The 16,448-nt window shown below is 35.4% G+C and overlaps 1 protein-coding gene and 1 non-coding gene across 2 annotated transcripts in view; both read left to right on the plus strand.

Annotated features, from left to right (window-relative positions):
• LOC134744551 (monocarboxylate transporter 10-like) overlaps positions 1-16,448 on the plus strand; it is a 202,557-nt gene that overhangs the window by 86,856 nt on the left and 99,253 nt on the right. The gene's annotated exons all lie outside the window — the stretch shown is intronic.
• Positions 1,329-1,400, plus strand: Trnag-ucc (transfer RNA glycine (anticodon UCC)). Its single transcript has one exon. It is a non-coding gene; the product is annotated as a tRNA-Gly (tRNA).

A 16,448-nucleotide genomic window follows, 5' to 3' on the forward strand; every position in this document is an offset into this window, starting at 1 on the left:
TAATAGTTTATATAATATTTTATTTTAATAAGCTTTTTTTTTGAGTCGTCGTGATCCTGATCTGCACAGCGGCCACATAATCATGTACGTACTACATTGATGCAAAGACATACGTGGTGATATTTAAAGTAATAAAGTATACATTTTACCTTGTGACAAGGGTGTTAAAATATAAATTCCAAATTGAAAGGGATTTAATGGCTATTATTGCATTGTGGGGCAGTGATATATCCTGTACACTCCAGCCTACTCTGTATTATTACATTTATACACGTATAGAGCCTTTGAAGTTGATCTTACAGTTTCTGATGCAGGTTCCTTTAATTAAATAAATATTTCTTTGCTAACCCGCGAAATAATAAGAGTAAATCTTCACCAGGCAGGTTTTGCAGGTTTCTTTCACCGAAAGGCATCTGGTATTTCGCACATTAGACGCGCGCACCTTAAGGCCTCGTGGGTTCAGATTCTTCTTTAACTCTCACTGAGCGTAAGCACGAGCAGTCACATGTTTAATGTGATCTGAGGCTATTATTTATTAGCCGAGGTGTGTATACTACGAGAAAACAGATGGCTGTGCGTGAGGTGATCGCGGATGTCACGTTTTAGAATTGTTATTAAGTTTTAACAAAAGACTTGCCTACTCGTACTCGCAAATGTTTGTCTCTTCTTCTCTTCTTCTTATTTAAGAGCTCTGCTCTTGTCGGTGGAGCAATCTCCAACTCGTCCGGTCCTTTGCCAACTCCTTAGCCTTCTGGTATGACACGACCTGAACCTTTTCTTTTATTTGGTCGAAATAATTTTTTCTCGGTCTTCCATTTTTGTCTACCATACACATATGAAAGGTTAAGGGACACTTTACTCACTCGTACCATCATGTCGACGAAAAAAGTTCAATTCCCATTATATTTAGGATAATTTAAGTTACATAGAAAAAAAAAAGCTTTTATAATAAGTAAGTACACAGAAGTATAAGTATACGTAATGTGATAGCCCAGTGGTGGGCAAAGTACGGCCCGCAGGCCAGCTCCGGCCCGCGACAGGATCTTATCTTATCCTTCGAAGTAATTAGTATAATTATGGGCTGTGGAATAATAAAAACGTATTTTTCCTGCAATTCTGGCCCTTCTCGGAAATTTGTTAAACTTTCTGGCCCCCACGAGGAAAGTTTGCCCACCACTGTGATAGCCACGTCTTAATTTTAAAATGTTACGATAGGTAGGTACTTGTGATAGAAACTAATTTAACCTATCAATATACAAACAGTGACACACCTGTAAAGAAACCTCAAAATGCCGGTGTAAATTATTTTTTTAGTTAGTCGAAGATATGCGTTGGTGGTGTAATGGTCAGCATAGTTGCCTTCCAAGCAGTTGATCCGAGTTCGATTCTCGGCCAACGCATACTTTTTGCAAATTGTTATTTTATTGGGTGATCACAACCAGAAGTTAACTGACTTTTCCCGCAAAATTTCTAAATTAAAGTTCTCTTACAAATCAGTTTTTACTACACCAAACGTTTGATTCTTTTGCCTTTTACTGAGGTGTAACCTAGGGCTAAGACCTTAATCAACCAGGTAGGAACTAGCTTAATAACATAGTGCGTTATTAAGGAACGAGCGCCATGTCATGCTCATGTGGAACGGTAAGCGCGAACGTAATACGCTTTTAAATACATTGAGCTGGTATAAGTTTTCTATATAGGGTAAATCGACAATAACTGGCCATCTTACACTAAAAATGAATTCTATTCACCTTTAAACAGAATTCTGTATATAGGTAATAACTGGCCACCCTTTAATAACTGGCCACCTTATACTAAAATGAATTATGTTTATAGGTGAACAGAATTGATTTTGACCTTATACTAAAATCAATTCTGTTCACCTATAAACAGAATTCATTTTAGTATAAGGTGGCCAGTTATTTAAGGGTGGCCAGAAATTGACGATTTACACATTGTATTAGTAACTTTAAATTTTTACTGCAGTGATGCACTCTCTATAAGACCCAACGCCGCCGCAAACATGAGCGCTTAAAACTGCAAGGAACAGGCCAATTCAAGTTTTAAGGTATTCTATCTGTTTCCGATATGATACTGATCTGCCAGTGTCAAAAGTGACATTTCTTCAATCAAAAACGTCACTTTTGACACTGACAGATTAGTAACATATCGGAAACAGAACGAATAGCTAAAACTCGAATTGGCTTGGAAGTTTATGTGGTATAAAATAACGAAGCGAAGACTCGAAGGAGGCAATCGACGGTGAGAAACCGAGATTGCATCCAACTCTGATTTTAAACAAACTAATAATAGGGGAAGTTGGGGAATAAAGATTATGTGTTTCCGACCCACTCATTGTCTCGAGTTTACACGAGGTTGGTTAACTACTTAACGCTTCGTACTATTAAAGCAGCAAGTACAAATGGTAAGCCACTTCATACCATTTTAGAAAAACAAGCATACACACTTCACAACTGAAATCTTGAATTTTAGTTGTTATTTCGACGTTTTTTGACGACTGGTCTGGCCTAGTGGGTAGTGACCCTGCCTGTAAAGTCGATGGTCCTGTGTTCGAATCCCGGTAAGGGCAATTATGAGCACAGATATTTGTTCCTGAGTCATGGGTGTTTTCTATGTATTTAAGTATTTATATATTACCTATATTATTATATATATATCGTTGTCTGAGTACCCATGACACAAGCCTCTTTGGACTTACCGTGGGACTTAGTCAATATGTGTAAGAATATCCTATAATATTTATTTATTATTATTTATTTATTTCATATTTTAATTTCCTTTTAAGTATTTTGGCGTCAGAGAAGATGAATGTAAAAGGCTTAATAACGTTTCTTTGCTCGTGCCTGGTAAAATGCAAGTACTTTTCCGTGTATTTTTTTTACTTGTCCTTAAATATACCCATTGTAACAAACCTCGTACCTACTAATACCATACATATTAACTAACTTCGCGGTAAGTTTAAAGTCCCCGGCAAGCTCGGTTTCCTATACAAAACGTAGGTAGTTACGCTTTCATTTTAAAACGACTAGCTGAAGCTCTGAAACTTTGTACTTACAATGGGATAAAGTATATCTAGGTCTGTAATTAGTTTATGTAGCTTCAAATACCATAGTAAATAAAACAGCGATATTGTTTTTCACACAAAACTTGTTTTTGCTCTATTTCGTTTGTTTTATATACTAGAGCTATATAAACTAATTACAGACCTAGATATACCTCATGTCATTTTGTGTGCAAAGTTTCATTACAACCAAAGAGGATATATTAAGATAGAGCGGTACTGTCATAGTAGATTTTGTAACCACAGTAAATTCACTGCCATGTATCGACACACTTTAAAACTAAAAATGAAGATGTATAAAAATACGAAAAAATGTAATACGGTACGTAATAATGTAAAATGGAATACGATAAAATGTGGATAAATGATTTTTTTTATTTGCATTAATTATTTTTATGATTTTGACCCATGTTCTTTCACTGATATGCGTTAAAATTGTTAAATAACAAACGAAACCGTCAACGCCATCTATACGACAGTAGGCCAAAGCTAGTAGCGCCCTCTGATCGAGAATCAAATTTTCTTGATTTTCGAGGCACGTTTTTTCCTTAGACTGTATCCATCTATTACGGAGTTATATCTATCTTTGTTACAACCCAACACTTAGTTTTAAAATGAGAACGAAACTTCGTTTGTATGGGACAGTAAAATTCGGCCGAGCTGGCTGGGGACTCTTAAGCGATTTTACGTACAATTTATAATTAAAATAAGTAAGAAAGCCATGTACATACGGAAGTCACTCCGTAGTACGGAGTGAGCACTCTAAGCTCTCTATATTAGTTCTAATGGCAACCACTAACTGTAACTACACTCGTGTAAACCGAGCTGGTGCTACTGTGCTGGTTCAATTATGTCCTGATATTGAGATAGCCTTTGAGATAAAGACTGTACCTAATTGTATTTGAAACACAAGTGGCTTTAGGAAATTTAATAATAACACGATAACTGGAAAAATCATGAAAATGGCAGATATCAAGTGTTGAGTATTATTTCCTTTATACTTTTTCTTTCACATATTAGGTATTGTATAACATGGATTAAAAATTACAGTACAGTCAGCAGCAGAAGTTGCTAAGCGGGCGAGGTGTTTAAAATGATCTTGACGCGACTTTATTGTTAAGAGTTTCTGAACCGATGTCCCCTAGATAGTAAGAGATACATTATAAGAAATATACACCCTCATCTGTTATTTATTTGTGATAAGAAATAAATAACATTCACAAATTGCAAATAGGTTGCCTAGGTTTGCGTAGGTACGTAAAGTAAAAAAAAATACTGTTTTATGTTATTTATTCGTATATTATATCGATATTATATACCTATATAATTTAACTTAAATTTTATATATAATCTAACTGTAATAGGTTAAAAAGTTGGTTCAGTCCATGGTTGTACTCGACTGTACATTACAATAATGCGCGTATATTCTTGGTTGCTTAGCGCCACTTTACATGTCGGTTTCTGAAGGCGACCATCGACTATCACGGCGATAACATCTAAATGGGCACTGGCTACTGGCGACCATAACCTCGAAATATGACACGATTTGAATCTCCACGATTACTAAACTTAACTAACGCGCCTGTCTGTCTCAGACAATCATATTTTAATGACTTTTTGTACCAGTCAGATTGCTCACGACTGAAATATAATGATTTTTAATTGTCGCTCAAAAATAAACGATAAAGCGTTGTCAAAAATCATACCTACATTAAAATTGAGAAAATCTTTCTATTTTGAAGTCGGTTAAAAATTAGGACCTTATAAACGTCCCCCTATATTTATGGTTCTGAGTCCCACTGTGACTCGGCCTCCTTTTTTTGTGCGAAAATAATTCCTTTTTTTCTTTTTCCAAGTGAGTTATACCTACACGTTTTGCACGCTTACCGTTACCAGGCGAATGACTTATATCACATAAGTATCGTACCACGTGTTTGACTTCGGTCTTAATAAACGGCCATTGGTGTTAACATATCGGTAAGTAACATGCGATTTTTACCCGACTGACAAACAAAAGACTATTTTTTTATTCTTTTAACTTTATCTCGTCCTACGACCTAATTGCGTTAAGTACCTACCGATTAAGTTATATATTTTCGTTATTCTTCTCTTGTAGGTATGCAATGTATGCTTAAAAATAACCCCCACAATAATCTTGAATGTATTTTTCCAAACTTTTCTTTAATCTAATAGTGACGATACCGAACTGTTTGCCAAACGAAAAACTCCCAAACTTTAATAAGTTGGTTCTAATCAAGTGATTTCATTGTTGATATTGTGATTGCAGACCTTTGTTCTGCACATTGTTTTTTCTTGAAAACTAATACTTGCCACAAGGGAAAATTGGTTTTGCCATTCCTCTATGTGCAATTTTCGTATATTGACTCTGATTGCAGGTTTTGGGAGGGTTATTAGGAACGAGACATTGCGATAAAAGTTAAGTATGCGTAGTTACCGAACTGTTTTCCGAGCTTAATTCTTTATTTCAAAAGTTAATGATGGATATCTTAGGACTGACCGGAGAGCCACAAATGAAAAAGGTAGTTTTCGTTGGCTAATACATTAAATTTAGATGAACTAATATGTAATAGGTATGCTTACAAAGCAATGGCTATTCTGTAACCTACACCATAATCACGCTATGTTCGCCATGCAAATGGTTACACGCGCGTCCATGGGGATGCAACTGAAATATCTAATAGGTTGCGCTCTCTTACACGTTGATCATGTTGGACAGCTCGTTATGACATGATCCGTTAGCGATCATGGGTTTGACCAGATATTTTTAATTAAAAAGCTAAAGAATATTTTGAAATATTGCTTATGCATCCTGCCATAATTCCCCAGAGCATCGAAAACGTGACATACCACATACATAAATGGACGGGGATAATTAATCTTGTTATGAAACATTCGCAATATTGATGACACACACGCAATGAGGTATTTCGTTTAATGTGTTAGGTACTTAAATTTATAATCTACCGGTAAAATGTAAGAGACGAGTTTACATTAATGTTAAGCGCTGCTTAATCCGCATTTTACATTGTACCACCGCCACTATATGCGCCCCCCCAACTAGAGTTAGATTTAACGCGAACCGCACGTCATAGCTTTGCATTCGCATTAAAACTTAACACAGACTTAACAGTATTTCAATCAATTTCAATCATACATACCTACTTAAAAAGTCTTGTATTAATTAATGTAACTAAGTACTTATTTACCAAAATCGATTCGCCTAGTCTTAACAAACAAATAAACATACGTCAAGATTAGGCGAGAGAATTTTTTGGTACTTCGTACTATTATATATTTATTCAGTGCTAATATGGCAAATATATTTCAACTTAACTAATTATTAGTTTGGTACGTTCAATTAGGTAAATAGATTGCACACCGGCCACAGTCACTGTGCCATATTCAAATATCGTTGCGGCTGGTAGAGTCGCCTGCCTTATACTGTGGTGCCGAGGAGCAATATTTTCCATTTTTTTCCAACAATGCCCAATATACTGCAGACCTCCCGGAAGACCTGATAAAACTAAACGACAAAGCTCAGAAGTGGATTAATTCACTCGAGTTAGATTTATGATTTCTATGTGTCTGTTACCTACTGTATAATGCCATACGATTAAATTCAATAAGGTAAACGCAATTATTTATGTTTAAAATTCGACACGTGTAACAGCTTTATTTTAGTTAGATTACATTGACGTTAATAGCCGCTCAATCTCAATACGTTTATAGCTTATCTGTGCCGCCGTGCTTGTAACAACCGCGTTTAAGATTCCATACACAACGCAGAAAATGGGATTGCAATGGAAAAGTGCAAACTAACACCCACATCTCACGACAACAACTGGCAACGCCTCGTTGGATTATACCTACATATCTACCTATACCACAAAAGTCTATGGTATGGGGACAAGTACAAAGAATGTGTCCCCCTTTATAAGGAAAGGTGATCTACGAATATGTTGAATAAAATGTTATTCCCTCATTACGCTTACGCGCTTGGCACTAAAGGTGTAGAGCTATAATAATTATTGGATAGTTTGGATACCCTATAATTATATTTTATGAGGCAAACTTAAACATACAGGCGTTCTGGAGGGTATTTAAACTTTAAACATCTCACATTTGTTTTTAATATTTCGATTAAGACAATGTAAAAATATAACAAATACCTATTACCAAGTAAAGAGATCCATATTTTTCAACAGCCTCATTTACAAACAGCCTTCTCCAATCTAATGTGACAAGATGTTCATATATGAACACAAGTTCTATTTTGTTAAAAATAAAAACATATCGGGCTTAACAAACTAAGTTACTGGACGTTAAACTCCAGCACACCAGGAGCCTGCACACAATGGACACAGCTCTCCGTTAATCTGCGCAATGGATCCAATTGTCCCGAGAGTATTAATCGCACTCTTCCTCACTCGCATTTTAAACCAACCTCATTAATAAAAGTCAGTTTAAGCAGACTCGCTTGCGTCCGCTAAGCCGGAATCAAATCGTTTATCTCGACAAACAGTGGCGACAAAAAATCGGAATTAATTGAGCTCCGCTGTCTGTGTGTGACGTGCATTTCACAATAACAAAATGTGCTTCCATTCCGTTTGAAAGCATTTATACTGTTTTCATCGTTGCAGGTTGACATTTAAGTTATTTTTACGTACTGTACTAGGATTATGTACAGTTGGCAGGCGCATCAATTTTCGTTGTAAAATTTTAACCAACGCCCTAACATAAGGGTTCCGTACCTAAAATACATCACTAAATTTTTACAAATCAATTTTCTTACCATCTTATAAGTTTATCGGTAAATAAGATGGCCAATTTTCGCCCGTTATCTTAAGTTTCTGCCGTTTTTTTTTCCTTTTGGGGTACAGAACCCTAAAAATAAATGTTTAGGTACATTTACTCACGTATAGGTACTTCAGTGTTATGGACGTAATTCGATAGTAAAACAAATGATCTCCAACAAGCGATTAGTTTTAATATCAGAGTTACTTTAATATTATATTACAAGCACTCAAAAAGCCTTCAAGCCACCATCATCCCAAATGACACAAACATTTGAAAGAGATTTGCGCGATTCGTGTCTCGTCACTTTAATAAAAATGCCATCTAGTTTTTCATACTCTTCTGCTTCTGTTAGGTTATTAGAAAAAATAACTTTATACGCTATACAAGAAGAGTGTTTTTGCAATTGTATAAATATATTAGATATGAGTTTTGAAGAGTAAGTGTACGAAAGTTCGGAGACGCGTGCTGAGAGCCAAAACGAGTTTAAATTCTGTGCGCACATCGCAAAACTATTATTATTATTGCAACTCGATGTAATTTACTCATCCTCAAAACGTACAATTTCTTTTACGGTATTGTTATAGGCATCGGATAGCTATTGAAATTCGCTGTCGAAGGAGAATTTAGAAATGGTAGCATTATTTTTTTGCTGTTGTAAGCTGCTAAGTACGAGTGGCTGGTTTTGTTTTATGACTTTAGGCAGTTTGTATTCGCTGAAATATAACATTATTAATTTTATATAAGTATATTGAACACGTATAGTTCGTGCTGTGTGGCGCTACAAATGTTAGGTGACCCAAACCCAAACACACCACTGTGCCCGCCTACAACGATAGCGCAAGACCTCCCCCAACCGGTTTTCTCGGCGCGCGCGCAGCGAGCGACGCGGCGCGCGGCAGCGGCAGTACGCAACACATGGTCGTCGTGAACGCTGCTCGCACTATTAGTGCTTGAGAAAGGAGACCTAGGCTCTCCGAAACATGTCGCGCGAGTGACTAAAACAAGTGAGTCTAAACCGTAAAATGATTTAATATTTATATTGAACACGATTAGAATGAACAAAGTTTTAACTTACAATCTAAGCTAGGTTTAGCTCAGATATTTAGCTTAGCTGAAATTCGGTCCTAGTCGTAAAAGTTACTTTATAACTCTCTTGTCATGAACTTCCTTTAACAGTTAAAGTTTAACTGAACGATGTTAGGTTCGTTTACTTGGAATACTTTTGCAATTTCTCACCGTAGAATTGTCTGTAACCGGAAAACTGGACTTCGATTATTATTGACTGCTCAAGTTTAAGCTGTAATTGGCGACGAGGGATCGCTTAAGAGACGCATTAAGCCTGAAACCATCACTGTCGCGCTATAACAGGTTGCGTAGCCAACGTGCAATCGTTAACGCTCCGTAGCGAACGAAACGCTACTGTCACTGTCGCACTAGTGGGAAAGAGTGATAGAGATGACTACGATACGCTACGGAGCGTTAACAATTGGCACGTTGGCTACGCGCCCAGTTGCCATTCTCATTGCAATAAGAGCACGGGCCAGTCAAACGACAAGTAGTATCAAAACGCGTCTTTTTTGTGAAAACTTCTAGAAAATTAGTCATTTCATTTTGTATTACACGATTAATTAACACCTTGTGCGCGATGCATCAGCGAATCCAAGCGCATTTTGACCCCATAATGTAAGAAAAAAGACAGTAGAAAAGTGGATGGACAATAACTAGAAGCCATTCACATATAGGTCACCTATAAGATAAGCATGATCCTTAGTCATAAAAAATTAACAGAGAGAGTATTGTACAGGTTCATTTGGGTAAGTGTTCGGTAAGTGATTGGCACAACAATCAAGATGCCTCAAATTTCATCCACGCGCCTTATCGCGGCCTCTTGATTTTCGCTTCACTTGACAACATAATTGCCTCTTATAACCTTCACAAACTCGTATCCCGATAACCTTTAGTTGAAAACAAGACTTTGTTCCATTTTAATAAAGTTTAATTTTGAGTAAAGACACATGCGAAATACGAGCTCCCGAAATATAAGTGGTTGTGATTGCTGCTGTGACATGGTGGAAATTAAGTGGAATCATGCTGATTCGAGTCGTAAATTTGGCCAAATGAAAATTTATGGATTCTTCTTGTAATTTTGACCTTTAACAATTAAATGTACATCCATCAATTTCATCATTCATATTTTTATATTTAGGGTTAAATTTCATGCCTCTAATTGGACGTAGTTCTGCAAAAGGGAACCAACCCACACGTTTGCAAGATTATGTCCAATTAGGAACAGACCTAATCTAAAAACTTAAGTAAATAGACATGAATCTGCCTTTTTACCAAATGACCAAATGACACTATGTCAACTAGGTGAAGGTGCCGACTTTTTTATCCGGATAGCAAATCTTTATTGTTTGGTACCTAAAATATTATCATAGTTTCAACCAGCGGGTATATGATGAAAAAGGTAAGGTTAAAAAATTTACGTGATAACGAAATGCTAGTACCTACAAACGTTCTTCTTTTCGACACAGCCCGATAGAATGAGGCGGCCGTTTTATCCTTTTATTACCACGTCGTCGGTATCCGCGTCCATCACACACCCGCAGTTATCCACTACTTGTAAATATCTCCCTCTAAAATCTCCATACAGTATTCATTATGCAAATCTAACATCTTGTCTCTACAGGCCAGCGACGTTTGTCGGGTCTAGGACATCACTGGAGGTAATTAAAATAGACAAACATACCTAGCCGGTTATTATGCAGTTTGCTGTAAGCTACACTCAGTAAGTAGTAGATAACTTCATCTGCAACCATGAATGAAAAGAAAAATAGGTATTTTCATTTTAAACAGATTGAGATAGTGCCGTGACATGAAAAGAAATGGATAAGAAATGATAAGACGCCCCTATATCTTGCAATTAGATCCAGAGATTTACGGTATATTTAGTCCTCTCGGTCTCGGAATTTTCATTAATGTTGAAAGTGTGACACCGGAAACAAAATAAAACCAATTACATATTTAGATACTAAGATATTCATACGTGGAGTCTTCTCGTACCCTCACCGATTTTCAACTTGATTTTATAAAATATTGCCCGCTTTTTCAAATCTGACCCTCCGCCGGAGAGGGCCTCCGAGTTCTTGCCAGTAACGTAAACTAGCGGGTAAATCTTTGATACCTGAAATCCACTTCAGATTACAGTCACAACCAGCAACAAGGTCAAAGAGAGAATTCGTAGCCCGAACCACCCGGACAAACGTCACGGTTCGAAGCATCCCGAGTAATTCACCCACCTTACACCCTTCAGGCACAGTAGATATTACTAAAACAATACGAATTGTTAAACCAGTACGATTGTTGAATAGTTTAGTACTTATTTTGAATTGACTAACCTACTTATGGTCACCAACTCGCCACCGCTTAGAGAAATTATAAAAAAAACTGTTTTGATACGGAAAATTGTGCCGTTTAGAAGTTAAATTATTGCCCTATGACAATTTCGAAGGAAACTTCTCTCTAGTAATCAAAATTTCTGTCGCGTCGTCATGAAAAGTGTTTTAATTAAAGCATGTTTTGATTTACATGTTGTTATTTATAGCAGTAATAGTAGCCTTTATTTCATGCTTATTTTAAAATTATATTAAATTACAATTTTCTATATGCATTTATTTGCATGTCGCGTGTGCGGAAAAGGCCTCCCCCAGTTTTCCCATTCTTTCCTATTCTGTGCTGTTTTCCACCAGTATCTGTCGAAGCTAGGGAACTAGCTCATCTCTCCATCATCTATTTGATCTGTTTTTGTTTTCTCGGTTATTTATATATTATTTTTATTTGAATATGAAGATGACATTTAATTATACATCTTATTATAAATTTATCTTTTAACATGTACGGATCCCCGGATCCGTGATTGAGCAATTTCCGTGTATTTTATTGCGTTTTATTCTATTAGAACACAATTCTAGCTTGCTGGACTTAATAAAATTAATTGGTTGTTTTTCTATTATTATTTGATATGTATGTATAACATGAAAATCGTTTCTTTTTTCAGGTAAGCAAGTAGCACATCACAACACCTTTAACCTTTGCAGTAAGTGTAAGTAATATCAAAATTAGGTATATAATAATAACCAACACGGATTCTACGTATTTTCCTTCAACCACAAATCTTGTGATTTCCTTCAATCACAAAGTAACAAACTTATTTTGACAAAAACAAGATACTTACTATCGTGACCACCGAAACTTACTAATAAAAAAAAATCGATCTTATTTTGGTATTCATATGGTTCACTATGGCTATGAACTTGCGGTGGTAATTAATGAGTTTTGGTTGTCACCTGACGCTATGTTACCTATGGTTTGTAATGAAAAAACTAAGTAGTCGTACTGTACTGATAAGTTTTACTATGATTTGGGAGCAGTAACTTGCTTACAAATAGTCGACCGCGACAGTTTTGTAGATTAACTTTTTATTTGCATACCTTCCGGCGCTGCGTTTGGTTGCGAATTGTTATTCTGTCTTTTACTACGTAATTAAATTAGCTCTGATTCTTTTTCTTATTGTTATAATAAAAATACGTTCATTGTTCCTTTTCGCCATTTTTAAAACGGGCTTATATACGTAGGTCCGGTATTAAATGAATATATACTTGTATCGAAAATAAGAATTAATACATCAAAATTTTCTTTTTCAAACTGTTGTCGTTGATTAAGTATCGGGGCCTGTTTAAAAAAAAAATTACAGGTCATGTCATGGCTATATGGAATATATGTAAGTGTAAAAGTAGACATTACTATAACGAATCGAATAAGTTCACTTGTCAGATTGTCATTCAGCAGCTTTCTTAAGTATCGGGGCCTGTTTTATAAAAAAAAATACAGGTCATGACATGGCTATATGGAATATATGTAAGTGTAAAAGTAGACATTACTATAACGAATCGAATAAGTTCACTTGTCAGATTGTCATTCAGTGACAGTAGACGTCAGCAAAAGTAATTCCTTTACAATGTTATCTCGGTAATCTGATTTAATTTTAGATGTTTACAAAACAAGTGAAAATTGGCAACAACGGATGTATCTAAATTAATTATTTACCTTTGAAATTGGAAGAACGTCCGTCTGTCCGCCCGTCAGTATTTTTACATGAATGACGTTTGGTGTTATCCGGTTACAATTAGAGGAGCCAATTAACAAATTAGATGATGAATTGGGAGTTTATAAATTGAGCAAGAAACGCGGCGCTACTTTTGGATTCTAAAAATAGGTACCTAGGAATAAACGTAAGTAAAGCTTTCTTACGCTTGACAGTCAGATACCGATCGTTGACAACATGTTTGTCACCTCTAATGCTGAGCATTAAGATTAAAGATGGCAACTATTTATGACCGCTATTCTGGCAAGGTGTTCCCAACCGGGACGCGCCTCGCGAAGCGACAAGAGGGGCGCAGACACCTATGAAAGAAACCAATAGCTTTTTTCCTCAAAACTTTAAAGGGGTACAGGGTTGTTTTTCAGTAAGCGGAACTACGCTAACAAGGTTTGAATCTTCTGATTTCGATAATTGTACTTCGACGTGTGTTACGTTTTTCTGTTATAAACTGTTTTCTTTTGCTTGATTTATTGAAAGATTTAAATATACAAATGCCTGAAATAAAATATTGTTCAAAGGACAAATGGAAGTTTAACTCATATTGAAGAAAACATAAAATCAATCACTCAACCACAGTTAGTCTCCATCACGTTTATCTAAATTGCTTTCAGTCCTATAAAGATTCCCTTAAATAAATCAGAGGCTAAATGCTGATAAAGCTAATCTTGAGCATTAATCATAGATAAAATAATGTAGGTAATAAAATAATGGACCTCAAGCCCAGACTACTTCAAGGCCTATAGTATAAATTATGGCCTGTCTACTGATTTTCTCCTTACCTAGGTTTTCCCTGTGCAAATAAAACTCAACGTAAAAATCTATTTTAAGCAAGAAAAGAAATATTACATTCAGAAAATATGAACTAATATTTTCTTTCTCTTCCTCTAATACCAGAAAATAATTTTTGGTTGCCTCAAAGACGCCATAAAATAATTCTGTTATATTTCCTAAACTGACAGCAGTTTGAAAAAATATTATGAGTAAAATTACCATAGAAATAATAACAAAAGTAATTCATACAAACATATTATTAAGAATGTAAACGCAGTAAATCTTATAAACATTGTGGATATTATTTTCACTACTCATTCAGCTATTTATTGTTTTAACATCGGACTCACAGAAGATTTATTATTCCATTTCTAGATGCTCAAATAATTATGTGCTACGACAGAATGCTTATATATCATAGTAATAAAGTCCATTATTGTTTGTCTCTTAATTCTGAAATATGTTGGTAAGCTTCCGTAGCGTTACATGTTTGACAAACTGTCACAATAAAAACACAACAGGCGTTTATATGCCATGATGAGTTGATGACGTTACAATAGTTTTAGTCGCAACTTTGGAAACAAACCTCACTGTACATGTACCTAACTAAAAGTGAAATTATTTTGCACATGATCGGTTGAGCATTAACGACGATATTAAGGATCGGTTGCAAAAAACTGTTTGTCATCGTTAAAGAGTTTGCAAAATTTTATTGTTTCGAGTTTTATAGTAAACCGCCGCGGCGCGCCGGGTGACGTTGATCAGTCTGTCAAGTGCGAAGGTGCAACTGGCACTAAAACTACGCATTTGTTCTTTTGTGTGTATGGGTTTTTGTGTTATTAAGGTACGATACCCTCCATTATACATGATCCGAAACGCACTGTACTTGTTCTTCACTACATAGTATAAAACAAAGCAACTTTATTTTCCTGCTATCTGTCTGTCCCTATGTAAGCTTAGATCTTTAAGGGGATCCCATGCCCCAATGACCTTCGGTATGAATCCCTTAGTTTTCTAATGTTTTTTGTAGCTTATCATATTAACAGCAACGGATTTTAGCAATATAGTATCCCATATTTACTTAAAAGTTCATTGTTTTCGAAATATTTGGCGTCAGAGTTGAACAATTTTAGGCCAAAAAACTGGTTTTCTGGCCATAACTTTTGTGTTAATTTTTTTTTTAATTAAAACCTTAGAGACGTCTAAGACGAACCCAAATATGTAGATTTCGTATAAGTAAGATCTTTCACAGCAATCGAGATACGAAAAAAGTGTTTTTTTAGACAATGTTTAAAACAATCATAAATAAATAAGTATTAATTTTTTTCACAATCCGGTAGACAAAAATGGAAATAAAAGATTGAAGAACCGATAGCCGCTTGTCTTATAATTCTATATGTAGTGCAAAAGTAGGAGATACGATTCAAAACTTGTCAAAAATCGATGAAAACCTCAGGTAGCCCCTAACGCTACGCAACGGATTTTGATGCGGTTTATTTAATAGATAGTGATTTAGGAGGAAGGTTTATATGTATAATACATCAGCATTGCACCCGTGCGAAGCTGGGACGGGTCACTAGTATTTAATATGTTACGAGTTTTTTTTTGGAATTTGGTGTTTGCTCCTCACTCTTAAAATAATCAAAAAATCGAAAAAAAGTCAAACGAAGAGGCAATAGCGATGGTTAATAATGTTAATCCAAGGAGGAAAATGGGAACTTTATGTTTATGTGGTGAAGCGGTCGTCCACTATCTTCTTAATCATTTTTCTTTACTGCTATCTTGCAGTTTCTATTCGAGATGAGTTTTACAAATCGAATGTTTATTTCTTCTGCGCTTCGGAGAAATAATTTCTTTAAAGATCCACCTAATTATAAAAGCGCTAGTGACCACTGATTAATGGCAGCATCAATACTTTAATTTAATTTTCACGCGCGCTCGGCGTCGTATTTGTCATATGATTAGGAAGTCAAATTAAAATAAATGGAGAAATATAAATGAACTTATTCAACTTCAGACTATCTGACATATAAAATAATTGTAACTAGCCCAGAGTTGGGCGTTATTTAGATAATTTCTTATCTAGATAATTATATCAAAATAAAATCATTTCAAATAAATTTATTCGAAGATAAATGACAACTTTTTTATACCTTCCTTATATCTATGTATACCTTCTAATCTTACATTTTAAGACGAGTTTTCTAAGTTGATGATATAAAGCTTTTGATGTGTATACTAGTCCTAGCGGTACACCCCGAAATTCAGTACAATGCTGCAAATGGTGTTAAAAGTATGAAAAATGGTACGATGGATTTAGGCCATTTAAATCAATTTGACCTGTATCACCAAAAAAAGATTATGACATCTTTTTTTTTTGTGTGGGAAAAAAAGATTTTTGTTCAGAAACCTATTGTGTGTGGTATTAAATGATAAGCCGATTATAAAAATATGTTATATTATTACATTTCAGTCAGTTTTTAAAAATTAGGATAAAAATAATTTTCAAAACAAACCAAGTTTGGGCTCCTCCACATACAATACCGTTCAATACCTAATATCCTGGTATCTATCCCCAAGACATAAATTTTGAAAATATTTACATTGTTTTTTTTT

Source organism: Cydia strobilella, chromosome 10, assembly GCF_947568885.1.
Source record: "Cydia strobilella chromosome 10, ilCydStro3.1, whole genome shotgun sequence".
Lineage (NCBI taxonomy): Eukaryota > Metazoa > Arthropoda > Insecta > Lepidoptera > Tortricidae > Cydia > Cydia strobilella.